This window comes from Corvus kubaryi, unplaced genomic scaffold (genome assembly GCF_017639235.1).
Source record: "Corvus kubaryi isolate FWS band 111438036 unplaced genomic scaffold, C.kubaryi_AGA036_p1.0 130, whole genome shotgun sequence".
Classification (NCBI taxonomy): Eukaryota; Metazoa; Chordata; class Aves; order Passeriformes; family Corvidae; genus Corvus; species Corvus kubaryi.
The window spans coordinates 536,118-555,648 of record NW_024580665.1 but is presented as its reverse complement, the minus strand read 5'-3'; the positions used below and the strand labels follow the sequence as shown (position 1 = coordinate 555,648).

The 19,531-nt window shown below is 46.7% G+C and overlaps 1 long non-coding RNA gene across 1 annotated transcript; it reads right to left on the bottom strand.

Moving 5' to 3' along the window:
• Positions 1–6,830: 6,830 nt before the first annotated feature.
• On the bottom strand, positions 6,831–10,836 carry LOC121664379. Its single transcript, XR_006015994.1, has 2 exons — positions 9,650–10,836; positions 6,831–7,725 (listed from the first exon to the last, which is right to left on the bottom strand). It is a non-coding gene; the product is annotated as an uncharacterized LOC121664379 (long non-coding RNA).
• Positions 10,837–19,531: the final 8,695 nt, after the last annotated feature.

Genomic DNA, 19,531 nt, shown 5'->3' with positions numbered 1-19,531 from the left:
GAGAGCGGTAAGGCCCCGCCCCCGCCCGCGCGGAACTACGAGAGGGGCGGGCCGGAGGGGCTCCCCCCGCGCGCTGCAGCGCCCCCTGGCGACCGTGGTGAGGTGGGTAAGGGGAGTCGCCGCTTCTCGGCCGTTCACGAAACCCCAGGATCGCAAAATCACGGAATCAAATATGTTGGAAAAGCTCTCTGAGGCCATCGAGTCCAACCTATGGCCCAACACCACCATGTCAACTAGACCATGGCACTGAGTGCCACGTTCAGCCTTTTCTAAAACACCTCCAGGGACGGTGACTCCACCACCTCCCTGGGCACCCCCTTCCAATGTCTAATCACCGTTTCTGTGAAGGAATTCTTCCTAACGTCCAACCTAAACCTCCCCTGGCGCAACTTATGACTTCGTCCCCTTGTCCTGTCGCTGGTTCCCTAACCCCCACCTGGGTCTTTTCCAACCGAAGGATTCTGTGATAGAATCAGGTGCTAGAGAATTAAGATAGTCTACTAGACAAAATGATGACAACTTTTTAAACAATTTTTCTCATTAACTTCTGTAATGAATGCTTTAAGCCAGCAGCAGGAATTAAATCATATGGTTCCTTATTTGTTTTTCCTCATATTTTCCTTCCATAAATTTTCACCTGATCTTCTGGTCGGTTTTGACCCCCCATCTAACAATAAGTGATCAACAGTCACTCCCAGAGGAAAGAGGCTTTCCCCAAGCCTGCATTGCTTTTAATATTTGCTCAGCAATATGTGCCTGTTCCTGAGCCAAAACACGTGATCCTTCAACAAGACGTGTGACAGTGGCAGGCTGGGCATAAATTTCGGCTTCCTTCCACATTCTCTGCACTGACGTCCTGTCCCCCTTGCTCTTTGGCTCCCTTAGCTCAGTTACAGCTCTTTTTCTGACTTCTAACAAGCAGAGAGTTTCCAAAAGCCCTGACACAAATTGGAGTTCTTGGTCTATTCTCTTATTTTTGTAAAATGAGTAAAGGCTTAATGTATTTGAGACAGATACTGGTGTCAAATGGTCAACACAGAGGTGGTTGTACACATGCAGGCATGTACATGTACACATGTCCTTGCACATGCAGGTGACATGAGGCCACATTGTCTGATTCCCTTAAAAAATCATGATGCTTCTCAGCCAAACCAGCAGAAGTGCTGATAGGGAGGAGACACACTGGAAATGCATGAGCAATTTTTCTGATTCTTTTTAAAAATAAGGAAGAATGAGCCTAGCATACACCTTAAGCTCTCAATGTTGAAGAATTTGAGTAAATAACTGGTACAGAAAATTGCTGACTTGTTATTCACTGCACACAGTTCCTGCTGTAACTGACAGCCAAACATGACAATTGCATTAGAGTACACAGGATGGCCTCTGAATTATTAAAGTCAGTAATGATGTAACCTTAGCTGGGGAAGGCAGATGGCTCTGGAAACTGGAGAAAAATGCTATTGAAAAGCATCTTGAATTGTTTATCAGTTTGTCACTCATGGCAGCTGCATGACTTCATATTTTATTAGGCAGAGGAAATTACATCATTGCAGAATTAAGGAACACTCAAATAAAAGACCAGTTTTGGTATTTAGTCAGGTCTTACACAATGATTAAAATTCGGCTTTACTGCAGTGGTCTTGACCTTTCCACTCCAAACCCCCTTGTTTTTTGCATCAGAGTGGCTTCTCAGAGGCTGATAGAGCCCCTAGATCAGGAGGATTATAACCACAGGTCCACAGTAACGCAGCCCAGCCCGATTTGTCCATGGAGGCAAATATAATAGTGACTACTAAGGCATTATCTAAGCATCAGGAAACCCACTGGCCAAGACAGAGCCAGAACAAGGAGTTGTTGTTCCTGGTGGGGTTATGCTGGCTGCTGCCGCTGCTGGGGCTGTGCAGTGTTTTCAGGCTGACTGACTGCCGTTATCTGTGTTGCTTGTAAAGATCAGCATGAGGACAATTGGACGTAACAGGGACAAAGTTTCCCAAGATAGAAGATAAAGGTCATAATTAATGTTTGCAAATGACCTGGCTGCTTTCTCCCCAGAACTGGCACAGCTCTTTCCCAGGCTGCAGGCAGGGATGAGCACCAGCATGGCCATGAGGGCTCATCTCACCTTGCCATGGAAGTGGCATGTGTTGGCTTGGAGGGACTGCAATGGCCAGCTCTGTAAGGAGCTGTTAAATCCTCAGACTTACATCCAATATTGTCCCTGGCCCAGTTTTCCCAAAGCCAGACCCACATAGAGAAGAAGATGAGATCATAGGTAAAAATCCTTATGAATGGCAGACTCCTTGGTATAGCAGATTGTACATTTGCTAGGATTTGCTAACATAAAATCATACACAATTAAATTACTTGAATTGTTTTCTGACTTCCATGTCCTGCTCAACCATTAGCCTATGCATTTGTGCCTGTTTGGTCAAATTTAAAAATATATCCTCTGAGAGAAGGCACTACCACCCCTCCCCCACCAGGTTTGGGAAAAAATAAATTTTCCTCGAAGGAAAGTGAAAGAGATAAAAACTATTTATTTAACAAATGCACAGGGAAAAAAATAATGATGCTAAATAATAAAAAGCTCTCGGTCTGCTGAGAACGTGGGAAAATTTCAGAGTCCTTCCATAGATCTCTCTCTCTCCCTCCTTGGAGCTAGAGACGGGGTGGTGGGCCCACCTCCAGGGCCAAGGCCTTGGTGGAAAGTCCTCCCAATGTATTCTGATGTTGAAACAGTCCAGCAGAAAGAAAAGAGAAAAAACCGAAGTCCCAGGAAAACAAAAGTTCAACTCTCTGAAGGAAAACGAGCTGAGGGAAGAAAACTGCCGAAAGCTGGCTGGAAAGAAGAGCAAGCCGGTGCTTCCCTTCTCTCCCGCTCCCCTGCTGCAGCTGAAAAAAAGTCGCTATCTCTGTGCGACCTTGAACAAGCTGAACAAGCTGCAAACTGCTTTGAAAAAGTTTTGCTCAGTTTTTCCTTCCCCCTCTTGGGCTCAGTTTAAAGGCATAGAAAGGCACAAAATTAATGCCTGGGCATGGGGCAGCGATAGGGGATACACATCACAAAGTCACCCCAAGACAGCATTTCACACCCAAGTGAGTGCAGACTGGTCCCAGTACACCATAGCTGAGCCCTGTGCCCAGCAGCTGAAGGTCTTTCATACCCTCTCTGATCCTGACCAGGTAATGAGAGTTTTTAGCTTCTTTGGCTTGGACATGGACTTCCCCCAGGGCCTCCCATGAATCAGAGTTCATGTATCAGCTTGTCCCAAGCACTCTGTGGTGTTCAGCAGGACCATCTTACCAAAATCACCACTGATGTGTGGAAGTTTCCTGGTCTTTTGCCATGGCAAGGGTGACTTCAAGCATTAAGGCTTGTGTCTTTTTGAATGAGTTTGCTGCTGCTTTTGTGGTTCTGAGGCTCAGAAATCATAGGAGTCCCTCTCTGTTGCTCATTTGCTAGCACTGCTGATATTGGCAGATAGGTCTTTGCTCCACTAAATCTTAATATACTCACTGCAGACAGATACAAGGTAGATTTTCAGCCTCTGCAAAATATCACCAGTCTCCTGATTCATCTGGTCACCTAGGGACATAAGGTTTTAAAGCAAAACTGGTTTTTATCATTACATTAAAAAATAAGGGTATTACAGTATCCCGCAGTGGTAGGAAGGAGAAGAAAGATCCAACAGGCAGGAATTGTGCAGCAAGATTGATTTATTTAATTATTTTACAAACTCTTTTATAGACCTTTTTCTTCATAGTCTAATTGGTCAAAGGATCAGCCTCCCCTGGGGTGATTGGCTAAAGTCCTAAAACATCCATTGTCAAAATATTTTTCTACTGTATCATAAACAAAGCTTTGCAAGGTTGCAGGTGTTCACAGCTTACAGAACTCTGCTAATATCTTCCGTGAGAGAGAAAAGTATCTCACGGGACTAGAAAGAAGCAAGAAAAATTCTTGCTAGCAGCAATATTTGTATCCACATAAGGGCAAAAAGTATTTTTAGGGATGACTTGGAGCTGATTCCATCCTGCAGCATAGACAGTGGGCAATCTCCTGTGTGCCCTCTGGGCACATGGAGAAGCAATGTGCACAAGTGCTGGAACAACTACTGGCCCCAGGTCTACCATGGGATGAAGACAGTCAAAGTGAAACCCAAAACATGTGGCTGAACCAAGAATTACATTAAGGTTTCCTGCACGGCTTGGAGATGCTTCTCTGTATGACCTTGCTCCCTGCGGATACAGAGTTTGGTGAGAGTAGAAGAGACCAAGATGACCAAATGTGACAACTATGTGGGACTGTGAATGACACCAATGGTCAGATAAAACAGGGTAAGTCCCTTTGATTCAAAATCCTGAGCACCAAGCCTGTGCAGGTCTGAGAGAGGCAGGAAAACAGGAAAAGCTGCATACCTTGAGCACCATGTAGGAGCATCTATCTTTGCCAACTTGTTTGACAAGCCATTGATGCAAATCATGATTTCTGGTTCTTTTTGTGAGAACTGCTCCTGCCCAGTTCTGCAACCACTGTTGAATCACTTCTGTCACTCAGGCACCTTGCCTTGCCACCTGTCACCACAGCCATCACAGTGTCACCTTGGCCACTGTGCTGTCCCAGGGAGAGCTTGCTGGGAGGTTTAGTGTGTTCACAACTGTCTTGCACAGGCAGCTATTTCTGAAGTGTGGTCACACAGGGTGCAGTGTGCACCCAAAATGGTGCAGAAGTGCCAGGAGGGTCACAGGAGGATGAGGAGGGGTGAGCAACTTTGGTGAGTATTGGCAAAGAGAAGGACCAGGGGAAACTGGAGGAGGGAGGGAGGACCCCGCTAGCAAAATGCTATGAGGGAACTCAAATCATCCTGCAATGGGGTGAAGAAATGCACTGAGAAATGCAAACACAGAGATAACTGGTAAAACGTGGTTCAACACCCACTTCCGGGCACAGGGGAGTGGAAAACCTGCACTAGGAAATGCTCTGCACCCAGCTGGGTACCTGCACTAGGAAATGCTCTGGGCACCCAGGTAACAGTGATAAAAACCTCATAAATAGCAAATCAGATCACAGAAAACACAATGACAAAAATATGTAAAGCAAAATGCTTCCTGAAGAAGGTGTGGCAGCGAAGAGAGATACGGCAATGTTGTCTGTGGCTGTATGTGCCAGGTGTGGAAACAGACACTGGCATTTGCCAGCTGCTTATTACTAAGTCACACTGCAAGCCCTGTGCCTGGGCTATTTACACCAGCAGCTATGAAACAGGTTTGTTTTCATGCAGGTTATGAGACTGATAGGGCGCACATGATGCTATAACGCATGCCTTTTCTTTCTGGAAGCATGGGAAGTGCTCAGCATGAGGCATGCTGTAGGAAAGAAAATATCCCACGTAACTGAAAAGCAGATCTGGAAAATATTTTCCCTGAATGGACTGGGCGGTCTTTTCCTGTTGTGACTAAGAGGAGAAGGTCTTCTGACTTATTTTTTCTGAAGGTTCCTCATCAGGAACTGTAGTGATAGGACAAGGAGTAATGGGTTCAAACTGAAAGAGAAGAGATTTAGTTTAGATATACAGAAGAAGTTCTTTACTGTGAGGGTGGTGAGGCACTGGAACAGGTTGCCCAGAGAAGTCATGGATGTCCAATCCTGGCAGTGTCAAGGCCAGGTTGGATGAGGCATTGAGCAAACTAGTGAGAAGTGCCCCTGCACTTCTTCCTTATGGAGATGCACTTCCCATGCCTGGCAGTGCCCAGCAGGGTGTGCTTTATGCAACTGAAGTGGTTGGCTTGCTTTTTCTCTGCAAAGGCCAGATCCACCCTGGGAAAATCCAGCCGTGAGGCTCCTTCCCATGGCTCAAAAGGTGGGAAGAAGAGGTTTAATGTCCACCCGGAGGTTGGTGCCCTTTTGCTCCAAACACAGGGTATGCCCAGTCTGGATCCTGCCTCCCTCCCTGCCTCCATCCCACAGGTGTAGGGACATGGTACCTGGAACTGAACAGCAATGACTGGTCCCTGGCAAGGAGGAGCCAGGATGGGCTGAGCAAAACTGGCAATGTCTGGGGGATTTCCCTGTTTCCAGAAGCAGAGCATCAAACTTTTCTGTTGGAAGTGAAATAACCTTGTTATTTTTATGGTCAGTTGCCCAAAGTGTGAAGCAGGATGAAGTGCAGCTACTAAATCAAAGGTGAAGTGCAGACTCAGTGCCTGCTGAATGGGTTAAGAAACAGTTGAGAAAGCCCTGTCTGTCTTTTGAGGTGGCCTCCCAAAACTCAGACTGTGCATGGCTTTCTATTCAAAGAATTTTCCTGCTGCTCTCACTTGCACTATATCATCTGCTCTCACAAACAAATGAATTTAACAACACAGACGTGATGTTTAATCGCTCTTCGTGGCATGCTGACAGTTCCTGCATGTGCAGATGAGTTGTGTCTCAGCTTTGCCACCAATGCAAATGTTCTGTCCTCCAAATTTCCATGTTTTATTTTTGTCTGAAAATGCTCAGTGGATGCATATAAGATTGTTACTTTTTGTTTTCTCTATACTCTGTCTCTAGATGCCTAAAAGCGCACTGCTATTTTATGAACCAGACTTGGTGTATGAATGTATAGCAGAGCCAGAAGTTGTGTTTTTCTCTGAACATCTGCCTTTGTTCTTCATAGCAGCTCACCAAAAATCGTGATCAAAGCAATGAATGCTGGACTGCACATTGAAAGAGAATGCATTGGCTGTTTTTGTAAGCAACAATTGTGAGTGGCTTGCTTTGAAGTGAATTTTGTCAGATTTTAAAAGGTAATTTGTTACCTGTGAATATTTCAAAAATCCAAAATTAATGTAAGTGTTGAAAGAGAAACAAATACATATCTTTTATTAACATGATTTTGCAGAACACTTACATTGAAAGGGAAAGAGAAATAGGAAAGATGATAACATTACAGTGGAGGAATTATGTTGCATACATCTTCTATGTTGGACAAAATACACACTGAAACGGCTGCATTCTAAAAATGCTCACAAAAATCAGTCTGATTTCTAAAGACACTGTGGAGTCCGGAAGTTATAACTTTATATATACAATTAACATGAAGTCAGTCAGAAGAAGAAAACATCTTCTCCAGTTCCTGGTCATCACACCTCTATTTAATAATCTGTAGCTGCTCTCCTGGGCACTGCCTCTCTGATGTGGTGCAGGAAGAACCCAGACTCTCTTGGACTACAACCAGCAGGTCAAACTGTTTTTAACTGAGATTTTATCAGCCCTTGGTCTCTGGTTTAGACTCAATTCCTCCACAGAATAACTGCAAATGGAACGCAGTGGTATGAAGGGACTTCCATGACCATAAGAAATTTTCCTTGGAGGAAAATGAAGCTGTTCTGTTGCACAGAGGTACCTGCTGGGCAGAGCAGGACCTGGAAGTTGTAGCTCTGCGGGCAGGACCCATGCCTGAGATGGCACTGATTTAGGGTTCACAGATGGGATTTCAGTATTCCAAGCTTCACTACTAAAACTTTTGTCTTCCTGACCAGCTTCTCATTGTCCCATGGCTTGCTGGGGCTGTGGGCTCAGGAGTTCATGTGCAGCCTCACTTGTGAGCCCAGATTTATCAGGCCTGTGCCTGTATTGGTACTCTCCAGATCTGGGTTTCCAGTTCTTCCCTCAAAACTTGCATCCTCTTCCACAAACACACCAGCTGCTCTCTCCAGCTCCATTACCTGTCCACAGAACACCTATAAAATGAAGAGCACACATCAGCACTTGCTGGGAGGTCTTAGGGAGATGCTGCAATGCCCAATCACCATGGCATGAGTCAGGGTTGCCATGGCAGCCCCAGCTTTGAATTCTCCTGCTTTCATAGTTTTCTGCCTAAACCTTAGGATTAATTTAACCCAAGTAGATATAGATATATAGATAAAGATATAGATATAATCTGTGCTTTTGATGATAATTACTATTTGCTTCTAGTGACTTGTTCTGCTGCTTTTTCTCTTAATAGACTCTGGGTCCCAGAGGAAATTAAATTGTTCATTGCTGCTCTTTCCAATGCCCAGAAAGAGCACACGGTGAATATCTGTGAACCTGGGTGGACAGATGCAGGAGAAAAGTCTGAAATGTGCCTTCTGAGTTTTTATGGAAAGAATCTACCAAAAAACCCCACTCATTGAACCACCTGCCTAATTCCTCAGGATGAGCTTTACTCTGGTGCAAGAAGAGGTGTCGACAGAGCACAGAGATGGGCAGAGAGGTGGTGGTGTGGTGGCGGTGGTGTCAGAGAGGTGTCAGTGCAGGGTGGCAGTAAAAGTTGGAATAACAGCAGTGAAAAACAGTGATGTTGGAGTCAAATGAGCCTGAGCTCTCCCAGATCAGGAGTATTTGCTGGTACGTCAAAGTATTTCTGTGGTAACCCTACGGCACCCCAGAGGCTGCGCTGCAGCTTGTCAGTGTTTAATCTCATTCTCTTTTCTGCGTTTTCCTTGCCAGCAGGGAGTGTGTCTTATTCTAACATCGTGGTCTATGTGAAGGATAACTCAGGGTGCAGAAGTTTCCTGCTGTACACTTCCATTTGTGCCTCTTTGCTGCTGAATATATGCCTTTAATTATAGGCAGCAGAAGCAATTTATTTGTTTAATAGTGGCCAGGAAACATAACCAAGGGAGATCTCTGAACATGACCACACAGCTGATAAGGATTAATGCTGGGTGATAGAACACTGGATAAGGCTATTCTCACATTTGGGTCAATATCTGCTATTCATAGCATAAGGATTAAGTAAATGAATATCAGTTTATTATGTGCTATTATATTTAATGAAGTTCAGTCTTTACTTTTCTTCTAAAGACTGCTGAGGACCACATTAACATCGTTGTATGCTCTGACAGGCAGGAGAGCAGTGTGGTGAGTTTAGCACAACAGTCACATCAGAGCTTTCAAAGGGCACCATGTGACCTCTATGTTTTATTGTTAGGCAAAGCTAATGGTATTTGAGTTAGTCCCCATTGCTAACACAGAATTCATTATTATTGGGTATAAATCTCTTTCCTGCTACAGGTGTTGATATCTGCTGTGGAAGCTAATAGAGACATCAGTAGTCATTTATAATAAAAGAAGCTCCAAGACTATTGTTGATATTGTTGTGGTTTATCCAACAGCTCCAAGTCCCTGCTGTGCTCTGTGTCAGAAATAACAAAGCAGCTCCTTTGCTGACACCTGCACTTCCAATCTCACCTCCATTAATTTCCTGCATTGATTTAAAAAAAAAAAAAAAAAAATCCCAGAAATATTTAGGCAGTGCAGAAACCCAGCTGCATCCTGCACGTGGTGGGCCAGTGTGCATGCGTAAGCCCAAGCCAGGAAGCTCCTCACCTCGCTGAACAGCTGCCTCCACAAGGCTGCTTCCAAATCCCTGCAGCCTGGCAGGATTTCTTCCTTTATCCCTTGGCTGTTCATCGCCCCTCCCCTGCTTGCCGACAATTTCAGCCCACCAGGCACCCATTCTGTGGGCTCTCCAGAGCCAGGACTGCCTCCTGCTTCCCCTTCAATGCCCTGCTCCAAGGCAAGGTTAATCCAGAAGCTGAAGATCCCCAGTACCAACCACCATGAAAAAGAAACCAACCCATATCCAGCAATAACTTCTGTGTAGAAATAGGAGCTTACTGGGAAAGTCTGGTTTTCTGTTCACTATGTTGAGTCACACTGTGGTTCTGGGGGAGCTGAAACCACTCCAGAAATTCTTGAGGCTGTCCTAAAAAGAGCCTGATTTATTGTGCTGAGGGCCAAAACCATCTCTGGCTGTGGGTAACAAACAACCATCTATGGAGGCACAGAAAGCAGAGGTGTTAAATAATATAAAATTGAATATATTTCTTAGTGACACAGTTATTCAAGACAGCCAAGCCATGGAGCACTTCACATACTTCAGTACAGCACTGCCAAGCTCTAGGCCAGCACCTTGCTGGACCAGCATCTGCACCAGCATGGGGCAATGAGAAACACCCTGCCCAAGGGAATTCACAGCCCCACTGAAGACCAAAAGAGGACCTATAGCTACCAGGAGATAAAGAGGGAGTAGCAAGCCTTGGTTCTTCGTGTGACAGACAAAACTACCAGCTTGTTGTTTATCCCATTATTTTATGGAAGGTTGGGCTGAAAACCAGCACATGTGTTCCTTGGCAGTGATGGGAACGACCTGAGTGGTTTCCCGTATTGCTGCACTGAACCCCTCTGGATGAGGAACATCTGTGTGCTCCAGAGTAGGACCAGCATCCTGCAGAAAAGGTTTTCCCATCTTAGGGAAATTTTCAATATTTTAGACTTTTCTGTCCCTTATCAGCCAAAAATTCTGATGAGCGGACAGAACACCACTACTAAAGAAGTAGTAAAGTAGGTATGTTTATTTCCAGCGCTGGGACGCACGGGGGATCACTCCTCCAAAATCATGCGCGCCGACAGCTGCATTCAGCTCGGTATTTATCGGGTTACAAGTTCCATATTCATTAAGTTTCGCAACACGCCTATACATATTCATCACCTAGCCCCGCCCAGCCTCGCTTCGTATTATAATGAACCCAAAAGTCATTTACATCCGCGTTGCGCTTGCGCAGTGTGGTTTGGTGGCTTTGGTAGGGGTCTTCCGAGGGTCTTTTTGATGAAGTCAGGAGTCTTCATCATCCTGAACTTTTCACCTTTCTTCCCTACGCATGCTCTTTTGTACCCCTGGCCTGGGTTTAAGCTTCGAGACTGCTTTGAGCTAGTTTTGGGTTGAGCGCAGGATGTCTGTCTGAGACTCCCTCTGCTCTTATCAGTGGTCTCTTTTCTTCCTGCCCTGGTATGCTGACCAAGCTGGATGCTTCCCATCCCCCGATTCAATTCAAACTACGGAGAAATTAAAATCTCAGACATTATGTTTTGAACAGAAGTCCCTAAAATATGCAGCCTAACATGCAGAAGGAGTTACTGTAAGGTCTTTGTTTAGATGTTTGTTCTAAATTAAGAGTTTTTACTGGCTGTAAATAAAATCCTTGTAGTTGCTTATATACTACATTTTTCCTTCTCTTGGTTTAATTTTGGGAGTGTTAAATATGTATTACTAGGTAATTGAAATGTCATAGTCCTAGATTAAACTCCTCTAGTGGAATAAAATTAAAGGTTTCTGCTCCTGGTTTAGAAGAACCCAGTGTGAATGTTTTATAGCAGCAGCAAAGCCAGAATTACAGGTTAGGCTCCCAATTGGTGTGCATGACTAACACCAGGAAAATAGAAACAGTTTGAACTTTTAGGAGCTCAAGCCAAGAAACAATGAAGGAAATGTAACTTATTTTAGATCCAGTGTTCTCCTGGACGGAAGCAGCTCCTGCTAAAACCCTGGGCTGTGATGGCTTAGGGCTGGGGGTGCATCCCAGGGATGATGCCTGGTCCCTGTGTGGAGCTGATGTTTTCATTCCAGATATCCTGTGGTGTTTGATTTGGTGGGACTGGCCAAGGACTGCAGCAAAGCAGTAAAAGCTGTGCAATCACCTCTCTCTTTCTTGCTGTGATTTAGGAGCTCATACCCACAACAATCACTGCCCTGCCCATGGTTATACTGCACTGCAGGGTCAGAGTTCCGGCAAATGTTCATTTGCTATAGGGAAAGAAACACCACACAAATATCTGTTTGTGACTGTGCATCAAGTTCCCTGCACAGAGGCCGCTCAGAGGCCGAGCACCCACTCAGGTGAGTGTTCTGCAGCAGCAGTGGCGTGTTCAAGACCAGCTCTCCCCATTGTGCTGGTTCTGGCTCTGCCAACAATGGGAAGGAAGCAGTCAGGAGTGGAGGCAAAGGAACAGCCTCCTCCAGAATTTTCTGTGCCTCACATGACCCCAGGAAAAACAAGAGGGCTACTTATTTAGTACAGGAGGGAAATGCCCTCTTCAGTACGAAGGCAGCATTCTTGACCTTCCCTTCTGTGTGTCCCAGCATACAGAACACCACTGACCCTCATGAGAATGGGGAGGAACACATCACTGCTGGATTTTGGGGAGAACATGGCACATTGTCACTGTTGGTCTGGGGCAACCGGGAGTCTTTCACCATCTTCAGCTCTGCAGTGGGATCCTCCATCCAAGCTTGTGACTGGACAGGAAGGAGTTGGTGGTTATGGGAGGAAGCAGCAAAAATGCTCACTGCTGTGCTGATTTGATCTTAAACTTTCACCCGAGCAATGCTGAGTCAAAGCTGCCTGGCTCCTCACATGGGCCAAAACCACGCTGTGGGGTTAGATGGCAAGGTGTTGTTCTCAGCTGGCTTCTGCTTCATTTCCTCCTCAGCCTCTCAACCAGCTTCATGACATGCCAGTGAGTACAATTTCCCATTTCCTTCCTCAGCTAATCCTGAAAGGGACAATAAATAACAAGAGGAGTCTTTTATAAGCAGATATGAAGTGCTCACATCTGCAACATGTTACTAAACTTAGACGGCAATTTGTTGTCAGAATATCTATTGGTATGAGCAGCACTTGGACAGGACTGTGCTACAGAATGTCTCACTTCTTCAAGGTTTCCTCTGCAGCAGTGACCTTCTGTTCTTCCTCTTGGAGGTGATTCTCTTGAGCTGGACCTGATCGGGAAATGGACAGAAAAAAAAAACCCAAACAAACTCATTTTATGTGAAAAGATCAAACCAAAGGTTGAGATTCTTAACCGAGAGAGGGAGATTTAAGAATCTTTTAAATACACCTTTTTATAACAGCTGGCTCTGACATGACCAATAAATATCCTCTTTCCACAGCTGAAAAGGCAGCACAAAGGCGCAGTGGCTCAATCCCCAGCGCTTCCGGGAAGCCGGAGTCCCATCCTGCAGCGAGCCCCAGCCCTAGTCCCTGATGCTCCGCACGGGCTAAACCCTGAAACCGCGCTGAAGGACGCTGAAGAGGGAAGCGAAGGCCCTGCTGGCGGGGGGAGGCGGGGCCGGGAGAGCAGCCGGGACCGCGCGGCTGCGGCCACGTCCCCAGAGGGTGGCGCTGGGGTCCCGCCGTGTGCAGCCGGCAGCGATGGGCGACGGACGGGCCGGTGTCACCGGCAGCACCTTGGCTCCGGGCTGGTGACACCGAGCAGCGAGGGGCTCCACGGGATGTGCGCTGCGCCGCGGTGTCCGCAGAGCCCTTAAGTGATACGCAGCGGCTGCGGGGGACTCTGCAGAGTCTGGCTCCCCTCGACTGAGCCTTACAGTGAAGGCCCGGTATCAAATCCCGCTGGAGGCTTGGGGGCCACTACTTCCCCTGAGTCGACACGGGTTTGATATTCCAAGGGGAAAGGCACCATGTCTTGCCACTGTATCCAATAACTAAAGCCATCCTTAAGTGAAAATTAATCATGCCCCTTCCCTGGAAGCGTTCAAGGCCAGTTTGGATGGGCCTTTGAACAACCTGGGAGGTGCCCATGGCAGGCAGATTGGAACTCGATGGTCCTTAAGGTCCCTTCCAACTCAAAGCATTCTGTGATTCTGCATCTCCATTCAGGGACTGGCAAAGGAAGCAATTTAAAGCCGTTTATTTGCCTCCGCATGAGAGCTGAGCTTAAGCATGCTCACTCCCTTGGGACCTTTCTACTCGCTTGTCTTTGCAGCAGCTCTCAGGGGTTGTTTTGATCTTCTCTGCAAGAAATAAGACTCTGGTGGCTTTTCCCAGCTCCTTTCCAACAGTTTGGTTCTTAGGTACTAGTTGAAATACTGGATACAGAACATCTGCAATAAAGCAAGCTGAGATCTGCCCTGTGTCTGGTTGACTTGGCTGGTCTCTTTCCTAACTGAAAAAATGCAGAAAGCCCCCAGGCTCTCCTGCACAGATATTTCACAAAGGTTGAGAGGCAAAATCAATTTAAAATGGATTAACTTTTATGAGTGTGTCTTTGTTTTCTTGAATATATATCACAGGGAAAATTAAATAGATTAAGTCCTGAGAGTTTAGCTCTGTATCCTGAATATCATGGAATTAAGGAAATCATGTTTTATAATATCTCTGGGAAGGACAGTGATTCATTGCACAAAGCAGAGGTCTAGTGCAGGCCAGTGTCTATTGGAAAGAGCTTCTGTGCTGCTTAGGTTGCTGTCTGGTGCTTATCTCCCTTCACCATGTCTTAAAGCAGAGCAAACAACTGTTCTACCCACTTCCTCAGGCAGCAGTGAAAGGGCATTCTGGTATAACAGAAAAGCACTATTGCTTCTGGGGGAATGACTTGGACAAACATACTGCTGTGGGGAAATAGGTGCAGCTTGGTGCAATGGAAACAGATCCCCCCTTCCTTGGCGCTGTGGCAGAGCAGCCCCTGGGTAGCAGGGGCAGGAGGGTGTCTGGTATTGGGTGCTGTGCTGAGGATGGCACCCATAGCTCGTCTCCCCCTCCTGCCACTGGAGTTTGGGGGTTTCCACAGTGCCATAGCACATGACAGTGCTGCACGGGACTGAGCATGTGTGAATGCAAGGGTCACTCTGCAGGCAGGGGAATGTCTGCTGCTAGACCCCTGCAGTCCTGCTGCCTCCAGAGCCAAAGCAGTATAAGGCCCCCAAGCATTTGCCACACAGGCTGCTGGAGTTTTGTCTGAATACCTGATTTGGAAGGCAGTTTGCAAAGCCATGGAGACCTGTCCCTCCCTGGCACAGTGCTTGCAGGGTGATGCTGGCACCAGGAGATTGGGCACAGCTGCAGCCCATGGAGCAATGTTCCAACTGTGCCATCTGGCAGATAAGCCTGCCTGTGCTGGCCTGGATCTGCAGCTGCTGCAGGCAGGGACCCCGTTTCACACTCGCAACTCCCTCTGGCCATTGGGGCCTCCACCTCCAATAGGTCCTGCTCACTCTGCTTGCAAACACAAGACAGGATCTTCCTGTCTTCCAGATTTAAACTCCTCATTTGTTTTTACAACAGCCAAATGAGCAGCTGATTCTACCAAGGTCATAAAGAAAGATGTGCCCATTTTGTTTTGAGTATATATCCCAGACAGAAAAGCTCTATGCATGCAGCACAAAGAAATATGTCAAGGAACAGAAGAAAATAGTTTAAGAGATAATATCTGTGTATAAAAAGCCCAATGAGTAACTGCTAGTATAAATGTTGAAATAAAGGAGCCAGATCCTTACTGGAGGAGCCACAGCTGGATGTGCAGAGCGCAGCTCCCTAGGACATCAGCACCCAGAAAAACTCTCACAGGGCTCAGAAACACCATCTGGCTGGACACTGAGCACCTGTAGTTTGCAGTGCTATCCGGCAGTAAGTGTGATACAGCCTGCCAGCTTGCAGGAAAAGCAAATATTGACATTTTGGAGAAACTTGTAAATAGCATCTTGGATAAAATTTTATTTAAGCAGACAGGACCTTTATGCTCACAAGCAATGTGGAAGCCAGTAAAGACCAAATGTCAGACCATAGCATTTAAAGAACAAGACAAATGACCACAGTAAAGGACACATTACAGTAAGTAAATCTGAAATCAGCAGCAGCCCTCAGTGCACTTGGAGGAAATAGCAGCTCATCCAGTATCGACATCTTCCCCCACCCCATGGTGCGAGGTGCAAGACATGCAGCAGAAGCCAATTTAAATGCTCATGCTACTATTGGCAACCTTGAACCAAAGGTAGAAGACTCCTCCTCCTTCTCCAGTCCGTGGCCATGCTGTCACAGTGTTGCCTCACAGCACTGTGAGGCAGCTGCACCTGGGGCATTTCCCATTGAGCTGCTCCAGGGCAGAAAAGCAGTGTTCCCTCAGGAGCAGACCCGTGTGGCTCACATGCCAGCACCCCACTGCTGAACACAGCAACATATCCCCTGGCACTGGCTAAGAAAAACAGGCACTCACCTACCCAAGGGGGCTCTGAGCTGGAAGGAGCCTCTCCTTGTGAAACAGGCATTGAAGTGCATACTGTAAATAAAAGAGGGCAAGGTAGAGCATGGCATCAAGGCTCTTGGCATTCTTTGTGCCAGGGTGGTGCAGTCCTGGCTGGATGCACTGGCAGGGCAGGGAAGTGCACTGCATGCTCTGACAGCCATTCACTTGTGCCTCTAGCTAGCACTAAAAATAGTTCACTTTCATCAGCCTCAAGTTCATCATCAAAAGAGAGCAAGCAGATTTAATTTGTTTGAACACAGCTTTGTCTAGTCTTCAAGGGGAAGATGTGAGGCTGGCCTTTGCATTTATTGTTTGTCCAAGATGGAAACCTTTGGGGTGCAGTGGCAGGGCCAGGTGGGGGCTTCTGATGGCAACTGTGACAATCTGTCCCTTTTTCTGCTAATGAGGATCAGGCTAGATCCAGTCCTGTCTGTGTCAGCAGTTCCGCTGAATCAAGGGGTTACACCAGTGTTCAAATTACTTCCCATTCGTTAAAAACTGAATAAAGGAAGCTCAGTGAGGCTGAAAGCAAAACCCTGCACAGCACAGGGAGTTGTCCACATTACAGGGAGAAGTGATTGTTCACCTCCATATAGGTGATGGCCAAGTCAGAGACTTTCACAGGGGGTGGCTGTCCCAGAGCCGTGATCTCAGCAGAAAGCATAGGTCAGTCAGTGTTTTAAAGTGTTTAACTTGGGCGCCAGGAAAAGCAGCCTGTCATGAAACAGTGTTTGTACTTTTGTTGGATACATTTGGCCCTCAGCAGATTAAAATTCAAGCTCTAGTGTCATCTCAGGCACTTGCATTTGATTTATTCCTTGGCCAGGAATGATTTATGTATTTCTGCCTATTGCAGCTCATTAGATCTAAATAACAACCATCTTGCTTCAACCTGAGGCTTCATCCAATTTCTTATGCTGATGTAGTCTGACACAAAGTCAGTCAGGAATGTGAAAATATGGCAATATTTGCTTTGAGCCCACTAATGTGAAGTGCTCTGGCATGGAACTGTGCCTGGCTGCTCAGCCCAGGGCTCTCCAGTGCAGCAGTGCTGTGCTGGGCACAGGCACCCCTGGTACAGCACCATGGCTCTAATCAAGGGGAACATCAGGGCTCTGGCTCAGGGTCTGGCTGGTGCTCCGATGCAGATAATACCACCATCCTGGCTCCGAGGAGGCTATTGTGGGAAAATGCTAATGGGACTTTTGCTGCTTATTTGCTGTGGGCCAATACTAGCAACAAGAAACCACAAATTATACCTGGCTGTAGAAAGACAAAGGCAGCTCTGCAGGGTGACTTCAGGAATCATGGAACATGACCCACAGATTTTCTGTAATGTAACAGCATACAAAGGCACCCATACCCTCTTCTAAGTGTCCTTCCAAATATCCTGGTGAGCTGACACCCATCCATCCCCAATGCCACCATATTCTGGGCCTCACTGTCCATCAGCAAAGCTCAAGCCCCAGTTTGTAGGTTCAGCCTGAACAGCCTCATGGGAGGTGAGAGTTGACTCAGGGCATGAAGCCTGGGCAGCTCTTTGCTCAGCAAAGCTCAGCAGTGATGGGGACAGGTCATTTGGCATGTGTTGTGCCTTTGTTAAATGTAAAATTAAAGAGAAAGAAAGAGTAAAGTGGGAAATGGCAAAACTTTTTAGCACTGCTCTGGGACAGGAAATGGTGACTTCCCAGGGCTTGCTCAAAATGAAGTTGCACCATCTTCTCCCATATGTGTAGATTTGTTTCGTACTCTTGCAATTGCACCTTTTAAGAGCAAGTAAAAAACTCAACATGATTGAAAAAAAACCAACCTTATCCTGTCCAGTAGCTTGGAAGCTGCTGCTCTGGAGGGGAATGACTTGTCATTATCTACAGAGCAACAGCTTGCCCTGGCCCTGGGTATTACAGAAGCTCTGGTGATGCTCAGGGTGAATTAATCTGCCCTTCTGGGTGGGAGGTGGGGTGTATATGTGTGTGTGTGCATCCCAAAGTGCACCAGGAGTGGCTCAGCCCTGGTGGCTGGAGCTTTCCTCCCCGTTTGACTCCTTGTACATCCCTGTGCCACTCCCTGCAAGGTTCTCAGGTACCACCAGCCCTGGCATCCTTTTTTCCCCACCCACAGCGAGGAGCAGACCTGACCTTAGACCACAGCTATGTCAGGGGACTGTGGTGTCCACCACACGGGGCTTGGGGCATGAAAAACCCCAAACACCCAGCATCCAGGAGCAGCAGATGGAATTGCTGCAGGGAGCATACTGGTGCCTGAACCCTCCCATTCCCAGGGATAGCCCTGGTGCTGATAAAAGACACTCTGCATCACATCCCACACATTCTGCAGTTTACATAGTGATTAGCTTCTATGCTAATTCCCAGGGGGAGGTAGCTGAATTATAATTGGATATGTGATGTAGCAAGGGTGTACCTTAACTCCTCAGAAGCCTTTTCTGAAGCAGATGGGTGTCTTGATTACGTTGTCTGCATTTCTAGCCAAATGTTTGTTGAACAAGGCGTATTTGTTATCTAGGTCCAATGCACCCCCTCCTGCTGCTGGTGCTGAGGCAGCAGCTCTGAGCGCTGGGAGAAGCCAGGGAAGTGCAGGTGGGTCCAGGAGCGACTGGCCAGCCCCAGGCGTGCTGCTTGCGGGAACAGGGAATGCACTGGGAAACACAGTCACCGCTCTGCCCCCTGATCCTGGTCACAAGCATTGGGGTTTGAAATATGGACAGCTGTTCGGGTTTTTTTAAAATGTGTTTTTTTAAAAATCCTACACAATACTGTGGGAGTTTTAATTCATGTTTTTCTGACAAATTTATCAGGAAATGTAATTTTATTTTTTTTAAACCAAGTACCATTTCAGTCAACCTTTGCGTGTATTCTGAAGGGAGAAATGTAGGAAAAAGAGGAAGGGGAAGATTAGAGGTTCAGTCTCCCAGCAGCTGCAGAGCTGTTTGGCCAGTGATGTTGGGGGGGGCACAACTGGCAAGCAGGCACAAAGCAAGGGCGGGCTGGGAGCATCCCCCTATATCTCCTGGCCTGAACTGTGTTCCTTCAGGCCCAGAGGGACCTGGAAGACCACCTCAGACAGCTCATCCCTATCCAGAGGAGGCACCTCTCAAAACAAAACCCATTGAAGGCGGTGGTGGCTGCGCTCGAAGCACAGCTCTGTCTCCCGGAACTTCTGGGGCAGCATCTCCCTGCAATCAGGGAGAGATTAACGTGGGATGGAGCAGTGAGCTGCGGTGTGGAACAGCAGAAGCCCTTTCGAAGTGCTGGGTTACATCATAAAAGCTTTAATCACTGACGAAAACAGGGAGGGATAAAAATAGCACAGTGTGTGTCTGTAACACTGTGGCACATCTCGTTACAAGTCACTTTTAGGACAGACTTTTTTTTTTGAAGGAGTGGGACCTCTAATGTTGTTTGTGAATCCTCTGCAGACAGGCTAATAGCAAGGGAAAAAATTAGAAAATCATCTGAATACAAGTGGGAACAAGGAACTCTATACCTGCTACGAGTACGTGTATTCATGTTGGCAGTGGAGATTTAAGGGAATAGCATCCACATCTGATTTCCACAGAATTACTAAGTACTTATTTTTGTCAGCCAATTCTCCTTAGGGAATCGTTAAGGAAAAAACATCAAAGGGGCAGCAAAGCAGTATCTCAACCAACTCCTGAAA